Source organism: Carettochelys insculpta, chromosome 5 (genome assembly GCF_033958435.1).
Source record: "Carettochelys insculpta isolate YL-2023 chromosome 5, ASM3395843v1, whole genome shotgun sequence".
Taxonomy (NCBI): Eukaryota; Metazoa; Chordata; order Testudines; family Carettochelyidae; genus Carettochelys; species Carettochelys insculpta.
The window spans coordinates 69974147-69989945 of record NC_134141.1 but is presented as its reverse complement, the minus strand read 5'-3'; positions in this window follow the sequence as shown (position 1 = coordinate 69989945).

The window sequence follows — 15799 nt, the reverse complement described above, 5'->3', positions numbered from 1 at the left end:
TGGCCACGGAGGAGCAGCGGCAGCATTGCTCATCATCTGAGGCAGGTTAATCTTGGTGATTGTGTGGGGGTGGGTTTGGGGCTGAGACAGGTTAATTCAGGGGACAAAAGGGCAGATTTGGGGCTGAGAGGAGTTAATCCTGGGGATGGGGGACAAGTTTGTGAGCCAAAGCGGGTAGAGCCTGGAAAGCGGGGGTGCGTGGACAGTTGATATGAACCAGATGCAGCATTTTCCGTGTTCTCATTTGCTCTCCAGTCAAGGGTTGAAAGTAACTTAAACTTTCTAACTGGTACAAATCATTGTGTGTGTGCTGTTCTTAAAATAGGACATTACAAAAAGTATGGTTTGGCATTATTAAGGACTGTCTCATATTCACATGCATTGCAGGTCTTGAAGTATTGATTTTGTAACTGAATTGGAAAAAAGGGCTTCTCTTGCTATTTTGGTTGCAGACCCCTGGGCTAATATAATCCTTTAATGCATGAACAGGAATTTAAAGAAGGAATAGAAAGTATATTTTATTTCCATGTTTGTCACTGGTGTGACTGCCACTGGAACTTTCTCCAGTTCTGGTGACGACAATTCAAGACAGATGTTGATAAATTGAAGAATGTTCGGAGAAGAATGATGGGAATGAACAAAGGAATAGTGAAAGACTCAAGCTAATTCTGTTTAGCTTAAAAAAGAAGGTAAAGAGCTGGCTTGATTATAGTCTGTCAGGCTACATCTACACTTTCATTCCTGTTTCGAAAGAGGAATGCAAAAAATTAGGGAAACTGAAAATGCAAATGAGGCACTGATTTACATAATAGGAAGAAGGGTTCTTTCGAAGATGGGGATTATTTTGGAAAGAGCCTTGTCTACTGCTTTTTTTCTTTCGAAAGAATCTCTTCCACAAATGGATTATGTAAATGAAGCACAAGATATGGAAATCAGTGCTTCATTTGCATTTTTGATTTCCCTCCTTTGCATTCCTCTTTCTAAGTGTCTGGGAGCAAACATGTAATAATGTGCTGTGCACGCTAGCAGAGAAATGTGTAACACAACGCAGTGGCTGGAAGCTGAAGCAAGACAAATGTGGGGAATAAATTTTTGAGATTGAGAGGAGGTAAGTGGTGGAATTTACCAAGGGTCAGGATGGGTGCTCTACTGCTGACAATTTTTACATAAAGATTGAATGTTTATCTAGAAAAAATTTTCAGGGCATTGTCTATGTATGTCACATGGGCTGTGTTATACCGAAAGTCAGACTGTATGATCACCATGGTCCCTGCTGGCTTTGGAATATATGAATTTATGACCTCATTTAATTTAACAGCACAGGAGTTATGTAGCTAGCTGAAGACCATAATTAGAGTGCTAACAAACTAATTTTTGTAATGGTCGGAAATGGATAAAGTAATCTAATCTGTCAGTCTGTGTTGTAACTTCTGGTGTTCACAGTAAGCTGCCCAGATGAATAGCTCCGTGCCTTAATGCAATATGGAGATTTAGCATTGGTGTTCATTGAAAGCACATGAATATGATCACTGTTAAATAGAACAGTAATGCTTGTTTTTTCTGCAATTGATGAGGTACGTTATATCTAGAAAACCGACCCATGGGAAGAAAAGCTCTTCAACTCCTTGAAAAAATGTGGCACCTTAAAGACTAACAGATTTATTTGGGCATAAGCTTTTGTGAGTAGAAACCATTTAATCCGATGCATGGATGAACTGAAGGCCTCTGAACAGAATAGAATAAGTAGCAGTAATAGGCTTCCCTACCCTGAATCATATACCTGAGTTCCAATCATTTCTAATCATGAGGTAGTTTGTTTCACACCAAGACCACCAAACGGGGTGCCAGTTGTGGTTGCAGTGCTTTTCTTATTTGATAAAATGAATGCTTTGCCTGTAGATATGTTGGGAAGGCTTGGATTTTAATTTTCAAATGACAGATTTCATTGTGCACACATAGACAAATTAAAAACATTCACTTTGATATATGATATAGACAACATAAGAAAAACACTTTAAAGTTTGATTTAAGAATATTTCTGGTGTACACTTTGACATGTTGATATTTTTAGTGGTTGTAAAAACATTAACTTTTTGAAACTTAACATCTGTCATATCAACCATCTTAAAATTTCCAGCAATTGTGCACATTTGTATTGATAAAATCAAATAGCTTAAAACCCATAATTTTGTGCAAGTGAAATTTTAAAAAATATAAAAATAAGAAAAAATATGCTTAAATCATGTTAGCTACTAAAATTTTTAAAAAATCAAAATAAATGGTGCCAATCCTACCTACAAAGTACTAGTCTGGGATAGTGAGACTCAGTTCAGAGCTAAAACCCTAAACAGCCATCAGATAACATTTCATTGCCACCTGGTCTTGATTTGACCTGATGATTTAGACGTGAAAGGCTTTACATCTCATTATCAGTCCCCTGAGGTATTCATTTCACTTTCTAACAGTTCTAGTTAAGATGGATTCTTCCACACTTAACATGGCATATTTAAAGGGCTTACTTTTTTAGTTACTAATGATGTGCTTGGGTTAGCTTTGCAATAATTGTGCTATAACTCGGTACTATTTTCAATACAGTAGACCCCTGAGATAGACACACTCAAGTTGGCACATCTCTCAGGCTAACGTACCTCTGAGTGGCAGGGAGCTGGTGCCTGGTGCCAACTTCCCGCCACTCAGAGGAGCGGTTGGTTTTCCCACCTTCTGTTGGGGCGGCAACTGACTCGGCTACCAACACTGGCAGGAGAAGTTTCCCTGCTGGTCAGTGCTGGTCAGTTTCCTTTCTCCTGTGAGTGACAGGCAGCCCAGAGCAAGACTCTTCGCTGTGCACCACTCACAGGAGACAGGAAACTGACCAACACTGTTGGGCTGGTCAGTTTCCTGGCTCCCCCAACTCGTGCAAATTTTGACTTATGGGGTTGTGCAAGAATGCAATCAATGAATAAGTCGGGGACTACTTTGTTGCAACCTCACCAGTTAATCATTTATGGTTTAGATTCCATAAAACACTGAGCACATATTTAAGTCCCACTGAAGCAAATTGGACTTAAGTGCTATTGTAGGACTGGAGTAGACTGTCAGATTCCAATTAGTGAATTCAACTGTAGGAAACAGAATAAAGTTGATTAAATGTAACCACCTGAAACAAATGTTAATGGGGGAAAAGTTACAAAAGACTGGGACAGTCCTAACAAAGACTGTTGTAATTCAAGGGCCTTGTGTACACTAGCAAATTCTTTTGAAATATTTCTTCAAAGAAGGGCCTCTTTTGAAATATCCAGCAAAGCATCTACACACACAAAGTGTTCTTTCAAAATTTAATCAAAAGAATATGGTGCTCCTTTCTAAAGTGCTCTTCCACTCCCGTTTCAGGAAAAGCACCTTCTTTCAGAAGAAAATGTGTGTAGATGCCCCACAGGCCCCCCCCTTTTCTTTTGTCGAAAGAGCAGTCCTTATGGCACCTGATTTTTTGATCCTTGGCCCATTCTTTCAAAAAAGCGGGTGCGGGGGGGGAGTGGATGCTCTCTTTCGAAAGAGTAGATCAATTTTTAATCTGCTTTTTGTGTGTGGACACACACTTTCAAAAGAAGTTCTTTTGGATGAGATCTTCCAGGTGGACTTCTTTCGACAGATAGCTGTAGTGTAGACCTAACCAAGATCTATATTGAGATCTTTCTAGTAAACAAGAGGATTGTGGGATACCTGCAGGAATGCACATGTAGAAGTTGGTAGACATTTACATTTCAACTGATTATAATTTATTTATGAGCATAAAGCAAAAGTGAATAACTGTAATTTTGAGCCTGTTTGAAGCATGTGTATTTAAAATAGACTCACATCCTACCTTTAGTGTATTTGAATCTACAGTTCTCCTTACTGAGTAAATCTGGTACTTTTCCATGAGCTCGGAAGCACTGCAGATTGAATAACTTCTCATTGGCGTGGAACTAGATAAATACTCTTATCAATCTAATGAAATGCATAAGTGTAGTGGAAACAAAGATGGACGAGAGAATGGGAGCAAGTATGCAATCTTGTGTGATAATACTGGTAACTGGAAAGATAATTTATATCTGAGCATTTTCAACTGCTCTGGCCATCGTCATATCCTTGAAGGTTCACATTATAAAATAAACTTTGAAGGGGATCCAAAGATGAATACAAGTTTCCAGAGTCCATCACAATTTACAGAATCAAAAGCTTTAGTTAGGTTGACAAACACTGTATAAAGACCATAGTTTTTCATGCAGAACTTTTCCTGAAGCAGCTGGGCTATAAAGATTTTCTATGAAGTGCCTTGTCCAGACTGAAATTGACACTGAAACTTGGGAAGGATGGTTCCCATAAGATGGGTGTCAAGTTCATTCAGTATGACCTGCGCAACAATTCTCCCAGCAAGCCAGAATAGAGAAATCTGTTCTTTTCAGAGTTTTCCCTATCACTTTCACATTTAAAGACGTGGACAATGGTGGCATCCTTGATAACACGTGCTACTAACATTTGGTCACAGATAATGCAGGAAGAGCCCTGTAATGTGGTAGTCACTCAGCATATGTATCTTTGCTGAAATGCCCTTTTTGTCCAGATGCTTTGCCTTGTGGCATCTGCTTGATTCCTATAATGGTCTCTCACAAGATGGATGCTAAAGCAAGTTTGTTTTTTTTTCTTTTGTATGGATATTGTAGAGTAAATGGTGCAGTCTGATGAAGATGTTAAATTAAATGCTCCATCATTGGGTAAGTATATCACTTTTCCCAGTTAAGAGTACGCTGTGATTCAGTGTTTATCATGCTGCATATGTGTCCATAGCACAAAACCCGCAAAACAGTTTTTTTTAGCATTTGGTGTCCTGCTTGTGGTAACCACTTTCTTTTCCCATCACTAGATTTTGTTTTGGTAAAGTCTGGACTGGATCATCTGTCTTCCTCACTTCCTTATATGCTGCATGGGTAGCATGCAATGAGTTCAAGAGTTCACATAGTTTAGGATCACTCTCAAATGAGTCCTGAAGCTTCCTGTTAACAAAGCCAACAACTTCAGCAGCTGTAATGTAGTTTGTATCCTGAAAACGTTTCCAGGCTGTCTCAACTTCCACTGAACCTTTTGTAGATAAAGAAAATATTGCTGTTAGTTTGTTGGAGTTCAGTCTGTTTATCTGAATTTATTTGTTGATGTTTGTGCACTTGCTGTCTAGTCAGTTGGTGACGTTCAGTTTTTAACTGGTTGTTTCATTTGTGCAGTCAATCCCTTTGGTTTTACAAGTTAGCATAAAGAAAATGGAAGTATCGGACCAATCTGTGCTGAAGGACATGCATATTGATCTTAATTGGAACTCTTCTCAGAAGTACATGAAGAAGTTTTGCTACTTAGGGAGTACACTGCCATAGAATACCTCTACTGATATTATCCACTACATGGCCAAGGCCAGCTCTACATTTGAAACACTCTCACCACCAGTAGCAGTTTTAAAATATGAGCTATGCAACAATAGCAGTTTTAAAATAGGAATTCAGCTAAAAGTCTACAATAGAGTTGTGCTTCCAGTGCTTCTATATGGTTGAAATATCCACACTGACCGTCTGCAGTATGAAGGATCAGTTAGTGGGACAAGAATCCCAAGATTAAACTCCTTAATCATTGTTGGATCTCTGGTATTCAAAGTATGCTCATAAAAGCTCAACTGTGTTGGTACGGGCATCTTTTTCAAAAGGCCACCTCTAGAATACTCAGTCATATTTTTATGGTCAGCTGTAGCAAGACATCCATTCTTAAATGGTAACCTACACAAACGATATAGTGATATGCTGAAATCGGACTTGAAAACATGTAAGGCTGTACCCAGCAACTCGGAAACAACAGCCCAAAACAAAACATGGCAGCAGCAGATTTGTCACTTTCTGAACAAGTCACATTAACATTTATATGAAAAAACATGAACATTGCAAAGCAAGCGTACCTGTAATGTCTCAAATGTAACTGTCTGCTATTCTTGCATACTTCTGAGCATATATATACCTATAGCATTTTTGGAAGAATTGTACATTGATAATTGATAAACTTCATAAACAATCCACATTCAGTAGATTGAGTGCCTTTGTATGCATTTCTAGAACACAGATTGGTATTTCAACTTAAAGTGGCAGCTACATATTTAATTTCCTACATTAATATGCTGAGAATTCAGGGAAATGGAGTATTTGGCCATATTGTCTCCTGTGCCAAATAATAGAGCAGAAATATAATCAGTTTCTGTTTTGCTGGTAAGGCTATTACATTAATTTCTGTTCAAAGAAATCAAGTAAGAGGAATCTTTTGTTTGTTTCGAGTTTGTATTTAATACAAATTGAAAAGGAAGGATTAATGTATTTGTTGGATGAGGAAGTGTTTATTCATAGTGTCCAAAAGATTTGATGGGGAACAAACATTTTTCTTGGGATTTTTTTATTATTTTTTATAGGTTAGGTACTTCTGTGTGTCAGAATACATCTTTGTGTTCTCATTGTTCCTCATAGTTATTAATCATGATGTTGTTTTCCGCTATTTTGTGTGGATTTGGTAGATTTTTTTTCTGCTTCTTTACATTTGATCTGAGATGCAGTATTTTGTTCTTCCAAAACTGATAGCATTTCTCAGTTTGTACTCCTTTCTAATCCAGAATAAAACTTTTCATACACAAGCAATCGTTCGGTCTGTAAACGAGTGTTAGGTAACCATGCATAGACTCTTAAGGAAGAGCACAGAGACATCTGTGAATTAGATGTTCACTCTCTGTACTAACAATATAAAGACATGCTCAAGTCAAACCTGAAAACATATCAGAATATGTATATCCACGCACAAGTTTTTTTTTGAAAAGTTAAAATAAAAAGGCCAGTCACTCAAGTTAGAACATGACAAGTAAGTGTTCTCTGTGTAATGGAATGCTAAACTGTATCATTCTGTTCAGCCATTGGGTGGTATTGTATGTATATTACCTTGCTGAAGTTAAGCTTAACCATATCTGACAGAGCATTAAAAGATCTTATGGAAGACATTTTTGATATGTATCTTTTGGAAAACTAAGCTGTGTAATCAGTCTATAGCTATATACAGACGCTTGACCTGCTAGTAGCATCTCTGCAACCTATCGTGTACAATATGCACATGACATGGTGTCAGAAATAAACTATTCCCAGACAGGAACAAATGGAACATAACCACAAAGATTACTAAGAGAAGGAACAAAGCCACAAAGTTTGCAGGTTCTCAGCAACATGCCCCAGAGAACAGAAGCTCTGACAACTATTCACAATGGGCGGAATGGAAGAATTTTTTTTCAAGATTGAAAATTGCTACAAATCTTCATCGGGCAACTGGAGACATTCAGGAATCTAGTTCGTTATTGGAAAAGCAGAAAGTTCTTTAAATCCCATGACTTCTTTGAAGATGGTCACAAAAATGACCATGAAAAGTTTTGGCTATTTTTGTTCCCTATTTTGTAGCTCCAGAGAAATTTAATTTATTAAAGTGTATTTTATCATCAGACTTCAGAAGTGACTAGCTGTGGAATTATGTGAATTCAGAGGACATTACTGATTTCTGCGAACTAGTTTTCTTGGTATAGAGAAATAATATCCTTCATAGACCTAACTTATAGTATCATTTGGAAACCAAAGTGTACTTTTGGACACTTTAATATTCGAGAACTTTCAGTAATGGACAGGGATCATAATTGCAGTTGAATTTAAATAATTGTGAATGACTATTACCAGCCCACTTCATTGTACATACTGCTAAGAAATTCTTCAGCAGGAAGAACTAACTATACCTTCCTCTTCTAAATTACTGTTTGCTACCACTAGCAACTGCTAGTCCTAGTCCAGCACAACTCCTGATAGGAATTCACTGAAACTCATTATAAATAATGGACAGCCAGATGGCCAATTTTGTTACACGTTTGGATGGTGTAATTAGAAAAAACAGCATTATTCAGGGACACTTAGCGGGTTGATATGTACTGAATTTCAAAGTATTCAAATGCATATTTTGTAAATGGTAGAAATGTAGACGAGATGGGTTGTTGAAGTGTATTATACTTTTCTGCCATTAGGTGGCGCTGTGTGTGAAAATCTTATTTAAACTCACTTTAGTTCTGCCTTGTAGAGCACTAAAGGATCTTCTAGTGAATCCATCTGATGTATGTCTCTTTGAAAAGTAAGCTCTGTAGTCAGTGTATGTCTGATGCAGAAGCATGAGCTGCTAATATAAGCCCTGTAACCTACCATGTACAAGCAAGACAGCAGTCAGCGCAACCTTATCTTAGCCCCCGGTGCATTTACATTATGATGCAGTATGATAGATAAGTGGAGTGGCAGGTTTCAGAGTTGAAGATATGCCTGACCTCTCACACCACAAATCCATGCTCCTGCAGGGAGTGTCAGCAGAAGCAGGACAAAGTTTAACCCTTACGACCATTGGGTCTGGAGTTAAAAACACTTGAATTTTTTCAGAACCTAGAACAGCTGATTTCTCCCACCTGAAGGCCATACAGAGCCACAGCCTTCAAACACTGGGGAAAGTAGACACTGCAGGAAGCACCCATAGCCAGAGTAATAGCACCCTGCCACCAACTGACCAATCATCCTTATTTAACCCCAAGATTTGCCCTAGAAATTGTCCAGACTAACACACAGACCTCAGCCTTCTGCAATGCCAAACTTTGCCTCATCTGCTGATCTCTGGTTTCTGATTCCGTCCTGACTTTTATCCTGATTCCAGCCTCTCAAGTCTAACCTAGTATTGCCTCCAATCTTCAGTCTCTAATGCCAGTTCCAGCCTGACTCTGATCTTTGCTCTCATTTAAAGGATCTGGCCTTGTGACTCCTTCAACTCTGGCATGATGATTCCACCCCAACCAGACCTGCACAATCCCAGGCAGGGCCATCTTCAACAATCTCTGTGCACACTCATGCTTCTTATCATCCACTTCCTCATATCCTGCCCCAACATCAAGTGTTAGTACTGTTACCACCTCCAGAAGGTAGAGAGCCCTAGCTGTCCAGACTGCACTCAGTCTAGTCCCATGGCTCACCAGGGATAGGAGATGGCAGCTGCTCCATGGTTTGTATCTGGCATGGCTCATGGAGTCCCCTGACTCATGTCCCTTCTGCAGCAATAGGGGACACTGGTACACGTCAAAGTAGTGTGCATCAGGCTTCAGGCCCACTTCTGTCTCCTTCTGAGCCTCATACTGAGATTCCAACTACACTTTTCCTTTATTGCGTTTATCCTAAAACACCCCCCATCTATGGTACCACAAAGTCTCAAAACTTTCTCAGTTTCCTCCTCCTGGCATTGGCCAAGATGGACATCCAACACCACGGAAGCTAAAGTGGGGGAATTGGTGCTCTAGAAATAGGCACCACAGTCTGTTTCTTGTCAAATCATGTCTCCAAGTGCAGTTCTTATGTGTCCAGTGCCAGTTTAGACACCTTTGAGGAGAAGGAGGCACTTCCTGGAATGTCTCATTTCAATTTCTCCATTTTCAAGCCCTGACCTGAACTCCCATTCCTTGTTTTTCATTTGTTTCCCTAGGTAATCATTTGTTGCCTGGGCTCAGTAGTCCCTTTCCCTTGGTTGTAGATGTGGGCCTTAAGTTTTGGGAGGGTCTTGACCCACATTTTCCCACATAGGTACATATTTTCCACCCTCTGCAGTAAATAAGGCAGAGGTCTCCCTAGATACCTTAACTCCTTTCACAACAGTGTACTGATTTCCTTGAGTGTATTTCCTCCATATTTGGACATATTAATCCCTATTCGGCCTTCAGGTACAGCTAAGGAACTCCTCTACCCCCCCCCGAATTTGATTTATTCTTCATAACCTGTTACAAAAATCTTCTCTGTGCTTAAGAGGCACAAACAGCCTGGGGTGGGGGGTAGACTGGAAGCTGGCCACACAAGTGAGCAACCAACTGCAGAACAAGATAGCCTTGCACACAGCTAGGCTGCCCCACCATTTGAATTGAGCCTAGACAGATTACTTGTCTGGGTGAAATTGCTAATGGGCCAAGTTACAAGCCCAGGTGACCACACTAAATGCTTTTGAGAGCCTGCACATGGCTGGAACTGCCCCAATAAGTGAGCTAAGCCTGGAGTGGAGAGGAACAGTGTTTGCAGGAACAGAGCTGTTGGTGGCTGGGTTGCAGCAGCCAGAGGAGAAGCAGCCCAGGAGTCACACCCTGCAGCAGAATGAGAAGTGCTATTTTGTCAGCCACAGTACTTAAAATTGGTTCAGAGCCTTTAGCTGCACAAAGGGAAATGAATACTTGGGAGGACTGATTACCAACTGTGCCTGTTAAGCCTCCTGTGTACCATGGGACTGCTAGCACTCAATGCAGCCAGGGAAGCACTTCATCTGAAAGGGCAATTTGTCAACTTCCCAACACCAGGTACCAGTCCTTCTCATTGACCTCCAGCTCCAGCAACTGGTAAGTCTTGTAGGGATGCTTCGGTGAGGGCATTTCAGTGGGAGTAACTCTGGTATCTCACTACTTCTCATTTTAAAAAAATGAGGTAAATTGTACTGGAAGTGATCAATTTTATTCCATTATATGTAATGTGCCTGCTCTCCAATCCATACATGACCTCTAAAAAACAAAACAAATGTACTTCATTAGAAGCACAGTAAGCCACAACTCCACTATTCCTAGAAGCATAGTCTGTACATTACTGCGCCTGAAACACACAGAGAGGTATGATTGTAAGTGGCAGATTAGGAACTTGCAAAACAACCACACTGTCATAAATTATTTACATGCTATCAGCCTGACTTTTACTGCCAAATAAACTGTAGCGGTGTTCATGTTCTCCTGAATATAGAAACTGCAGATTTATTATTTTTCCATTCATGAATGTCAGCTTTTTAATTTGGTACATGAATCACATGATTTGATTTATACTATTTATTCTAAACTAACTTCATATTCAACCAGAAGAGTTTTCAGCACCGCATCATGTGGACCTCACTGAACAGACTGAGGAAGTAGTTAGGGCCTGCAATATGCAGAGATGTGTCTCTCAGAGAAACCTAATTGTACCTGTTTTCAATGCATCATTGACTTAATTGTTTGTATGACATTTTTAAACAACAGTTCCTTTCATATCTCACACAGTGGGTCTGAAATAGGAAGGAAGGTGTAACGGTATAGACTTACTGCTGTGGTTGTTCTGGGTGTTAGCTCGGCAGCTGAGAAGTCATCCGCCATCACTCTGCAGTTTCCACCAGTTCAGACCCACATCACCTCTGGACCGGGGTGCCCTCTTTGGAGGACCAACAGTTCTTTATCCCACCGTTTGCTTCAGTGGCCTACTGCAGGCTCTTGTCTAGCCCCCTCGCGTCAGGGACAACCCACAGACTAGGTACTGGCTACTCTCAGCCCCAGCCAGTGGGGGACAGCAGTTGCCTATTTCCCTGGGTCACCTCCCCTGTAGCCCTAGCACATTCTCTATCCCTATGACAGGACCCAGTTTGGCAGTCACCCTGGAGCTGACCCTGCCCAGCACTGCTGTCCCCGCTGCTGTCCTGAAGCAGCTGCTCTCTGGAGCTAGCCCTTTTTATACAGGCAACCCTAACAAGTCTTCTCCTGACCCATTCCTTAATAAGCCCTCCTCTCATAGGTCAGGGTTCTGCACAGCCTCTCCAAGGCAGTCTGAACCCCTCTTCTTCATGCATGAGACAGCCACCCCACCGTGAAAGGGCTAAATGGATAGTTCAATTGAAACAGTTTCCTATAGTAATGCGACTACAAAAAATATTTACTGGTGCAACTGTTTACATACACAACTCTGTCGTAGACCAGATGGACTAGTGATTGAAACTGGTCTGAAAATGCATGCATTTCCTTTATAATGTTCCAGTTATAATCGAGTTTTGTGAACAAGTTCTGTGCTGAAAGCTAACATTAAGCCCACTAGTCTGAAATCCGGCTTTGGCCTAGGAGACTAGAGACAAAAACAAAACTAACCAGATGTAGGTCGAAACACCCCCCTTGTGCAAATAGTTAAATTGACTATAATGTAGCTATGCTGATTTAACCAGCTGAGGACCTGGCCCATGATATTTATATACATGATATAGACAAGCCTCAGTAATGGGCTGGTTATAAGTCACTTCGTAAAGATGGGGCTTGCCTTTGTGGTGCTCAGTCTCCAGCTGATGGGGGCTGGAGTCACATATGTGTCTTGCTGTAATAGAGGTAAGGGGAAGACAGCTCTCTATAGCAATGTCAACACTAACAACTACTTTTGGAAAATCTGGCTCTCTTTTGAAAGCACACATGGAACGTCTACATGCAAAATGTGCTCTTTTGAAAGTAAATTGAAAGAATGGGGCACTGCTTTCAGAAGCGCTCCTCTGGTCCTGTAATAGGGAGCTCACCCTCTTTCAAAAGATTCATGCAAAAGAAAACGTGTAGACGGTCCATGTGTGGCTCTTTCAAAAGGGGAGATCTCCATGGCACCGGCCAGCTGGGGCGCGGGGAGGCCCCGGCCAGCGGCAGTAGAGCCACAGGACTGGTTGCCTGGGGACATCCTACCTGGAGTGGGGCTTGCAGCCAGGCCCAGGACAGAACTGGCTGCTCAAGGGCAGGTCCTGCAACTTGCCCCTACTACCAGGAGCTCCAGAGCCTCCTGGGTCCCTGGGACAGCTCTCCACCACCTACTGTTCTTGACACCATGATGGATAAGCCGCACCCTGAGGCCGAGGAGAAGCTGGGACCCCAAGAACCCTATACTGCCGGGCACCAAGCCATAGAACTCCAGCAACGAGGAGCTCCTAACAGATGTGCCTTCATGGTTATCAAGCCAGCCAATGGCCAACAGGGCATCAGTGAACATCAACAAGGAACCCTGTGGTAAGTGTCCAGCATGGTGCACACCCAGTTGTGGGGGCACCACAGGTGCAAGCTGGCCACTCACACGCTCAGTGGACTCAGACTAGACACATCCCAGCTGGCCACTGTCCCCTCCCCCCGCCCCATGGACAGTGTTGTGAGCTGCAAGCAAAGGGAGAGGGTGTGCAGGGCCAAACCACAGCTGGGGCTGCCTCACATGGGCAAGTACCCCCTCAGACCTTGTGATACCCTATGCCTGCTGTGCCATTGAATGGGGCCTGGTGCCTGCTGGGGGGGGAGTTGTACCCACAGGGGGGTGGGGGGGCACAGCCCTTGTGCCAGTACCTAGGGACTGACTGTCTCTTCTCCTATATCCTTGCAATAAAGACATGCTCACAGTGCTTTTGTTTTCAGTGGCATCTAAATCCAAAAAGTATGACATGGCATGGTCTCCAGTTAAGTCTTAAATAATTGACTTGCAATTGCCTGTTTAAACAGCTCAGAGTTCTGTGTTGTTCTTGCAGAGACTTGTTTAGTCTGGTCCGTTGGGGGGCCATCCATCTTCCCACCCAGAGGAAGCTGCCATGCTCCTGTTCGAAGCTATGACCACATGCAGCCAGCCTGCTTTGGGAGGTCTCCACAATCAGCTTGAAGATAATCCTTTGCTTTACTTCCACGGGGGCCCTTTCCGAGTCACTGATGGTTAGATTTACTTCCCAGGGTGTTTCCTCTCTGAATATGAACTTCAAAGCAGAATGATTATGCACAGAAAGTCTCAGCCTATGGGGGACTGGCCCTTTCAGAGTTGTTCCCAGACTAACTTTGCATCAGTTAGCCAAAGCTGAAACCTTTAAGTTAGGCACCCAAAATCATTAGTCACTCAAAAAATCCTGGTCACTTACCTCTGGTAATCTAGCTAGCTAGCAGAAAGAGGGAACATTTCCTCAAAACCTGGCATGATCTTTAGGGGTTATACAACCCAGGAAGATGGTGAGGAACCTCATTATTTGTAGCAGTGCCCCCAGTAATCTAATAAATAAACACAATGGGCTCTTACACTCTTATTCAGTGCAGTACAGGTGACATATTATGCTATTGACATCTGCAGGTGTATAGTGATCAATTAGTCTGACATGATTGGTTTTACATTCAGCAATAATTGCTAAACAAGCAGTTATGATTCACATGGGATGAGTCCCTCTTGTGCCTTATGTTGAAGTCTCCAAATGACATAGCTGAGTTCTGTTCATGCCTAAAAAGACAGTGGAGGGGAAAATGAACAGAAACATGTTTGAAATACTAGAAAGTGAGCATGGACAAAGGAAAAACTGCAAGACAATAATGAGATGATTGAATGATACATAAATAATGGCTGTACTCTGCATTTTTAAAGCAGCAAAAAGGCTTTTAGTTGGTTGTTGTGTCACTGTTATGAATACTTGGATTATTGAAGTTTACTGCTTTCTGGAAGACTGGCACTGAGCGCTCATTTCTAACACTCCCCTGTTTCTTTAGTCTCCTTTTTTTCCCATTTAGCCACCCAGTTGTCACACATCCATTGATGCACCTATCAGGGCCATGGCCTTGCGCTCCCCACACATTTCCTCTAGATACTTCCCTCATATGCCTCTGTAGCCCATGAGATTTGTTCACTGCCCCAAGCTAATATCCTGAAGTGACGTAATTCCTTTTGCTGACTCAGTAGGAAACTAGGCAGCTCACCAAGGTACTAATTGGTCATGGGATAGTCAATCTGCTCCCTGTGTAAGTCCATGTGTACTAAACAATTATGTATCTGATCTGCTTTGAATATATAGTCTATAGTCTAATATGAGCTGGTATGGTAAACATTCGAAAACAAAGTGTGGCTAGTCTTTTGGGCCTGGCTTTCCACCTCACTCTAGAAGTACTAAGATAAATACTGTATTTGGATAAACCATATTTCTTCTAGAATTTTGGTATTTGAAACTTGTTCTTGTATGGCAAAGCTCTGGCTAGGATGATATAGATGGTCTTAGACTCGATGACCTTCTGAGGTCCCTTCCAACCCTATGAGTCTACGAAATTTTATAAGGTTTGCTCTAGGAAAGAAATAAGTGATATCAGAGCTGGTGAATATCATAAGCATAGTAACAAGCTAGTTCAGCTCATGAACAGCTGTTCAATTGATTACATGCATGCTTTCCCCATCCCCAACAAACAAACATTGACATTGTTTATTCCACCCAAAAGTTTTGGTCCTGGCTGTTCTTTAAAAATTTCTTTTAGCTCAACGTAAACAGAACTAATTTGTTACTCAACACTTTGTATTCTTGGGTTTAAATAGCTTCAGTCATCAATCAGGCAGCACAAACAATTTCATTCAAACAACCCGTATACCATTAATAGTATATAATGAAAATGAAGTTTGCAATCCAGAGGCTGATGACTGTTCAAAGTATGCAGTAAATTGGGATCAGTTCACAAACCAGGTCCTTTTTGCTTCCCCAGTACTAATGCCAAAGAGACACCCTGAAGGTTGCTGTAAATTGTGCCAACAGTCAGCTATGTAACAAACAACCTTCCAGGGACAGCTGTGATGAAGAGAGTTCCCGACATAGACTGCTAGTAACATGGAGTATGGAAGAGAAGCTGTATAGAGCCATGTTAAAATTCCCCTATAAAAGAGATATACATACCTATCTCATAGAACTGGAAGGGACCTTGAGAGGTCATCAAGTCTGGTCCACTGCCCTCTTAGCAGAACAAAGCAACATCCCTGACAGATTTTTTTTTCCCAAATCTATTTGCCCCAGAGCCTAAATGGCCTCCTCAAGGATTGAACTGACAACCCTGGGTTTACAAGGCCAATGCTCAAGAACCTCTTGGATATATCTAAAACTTGGGACTTTGTGCCAAAAAAATACAGCT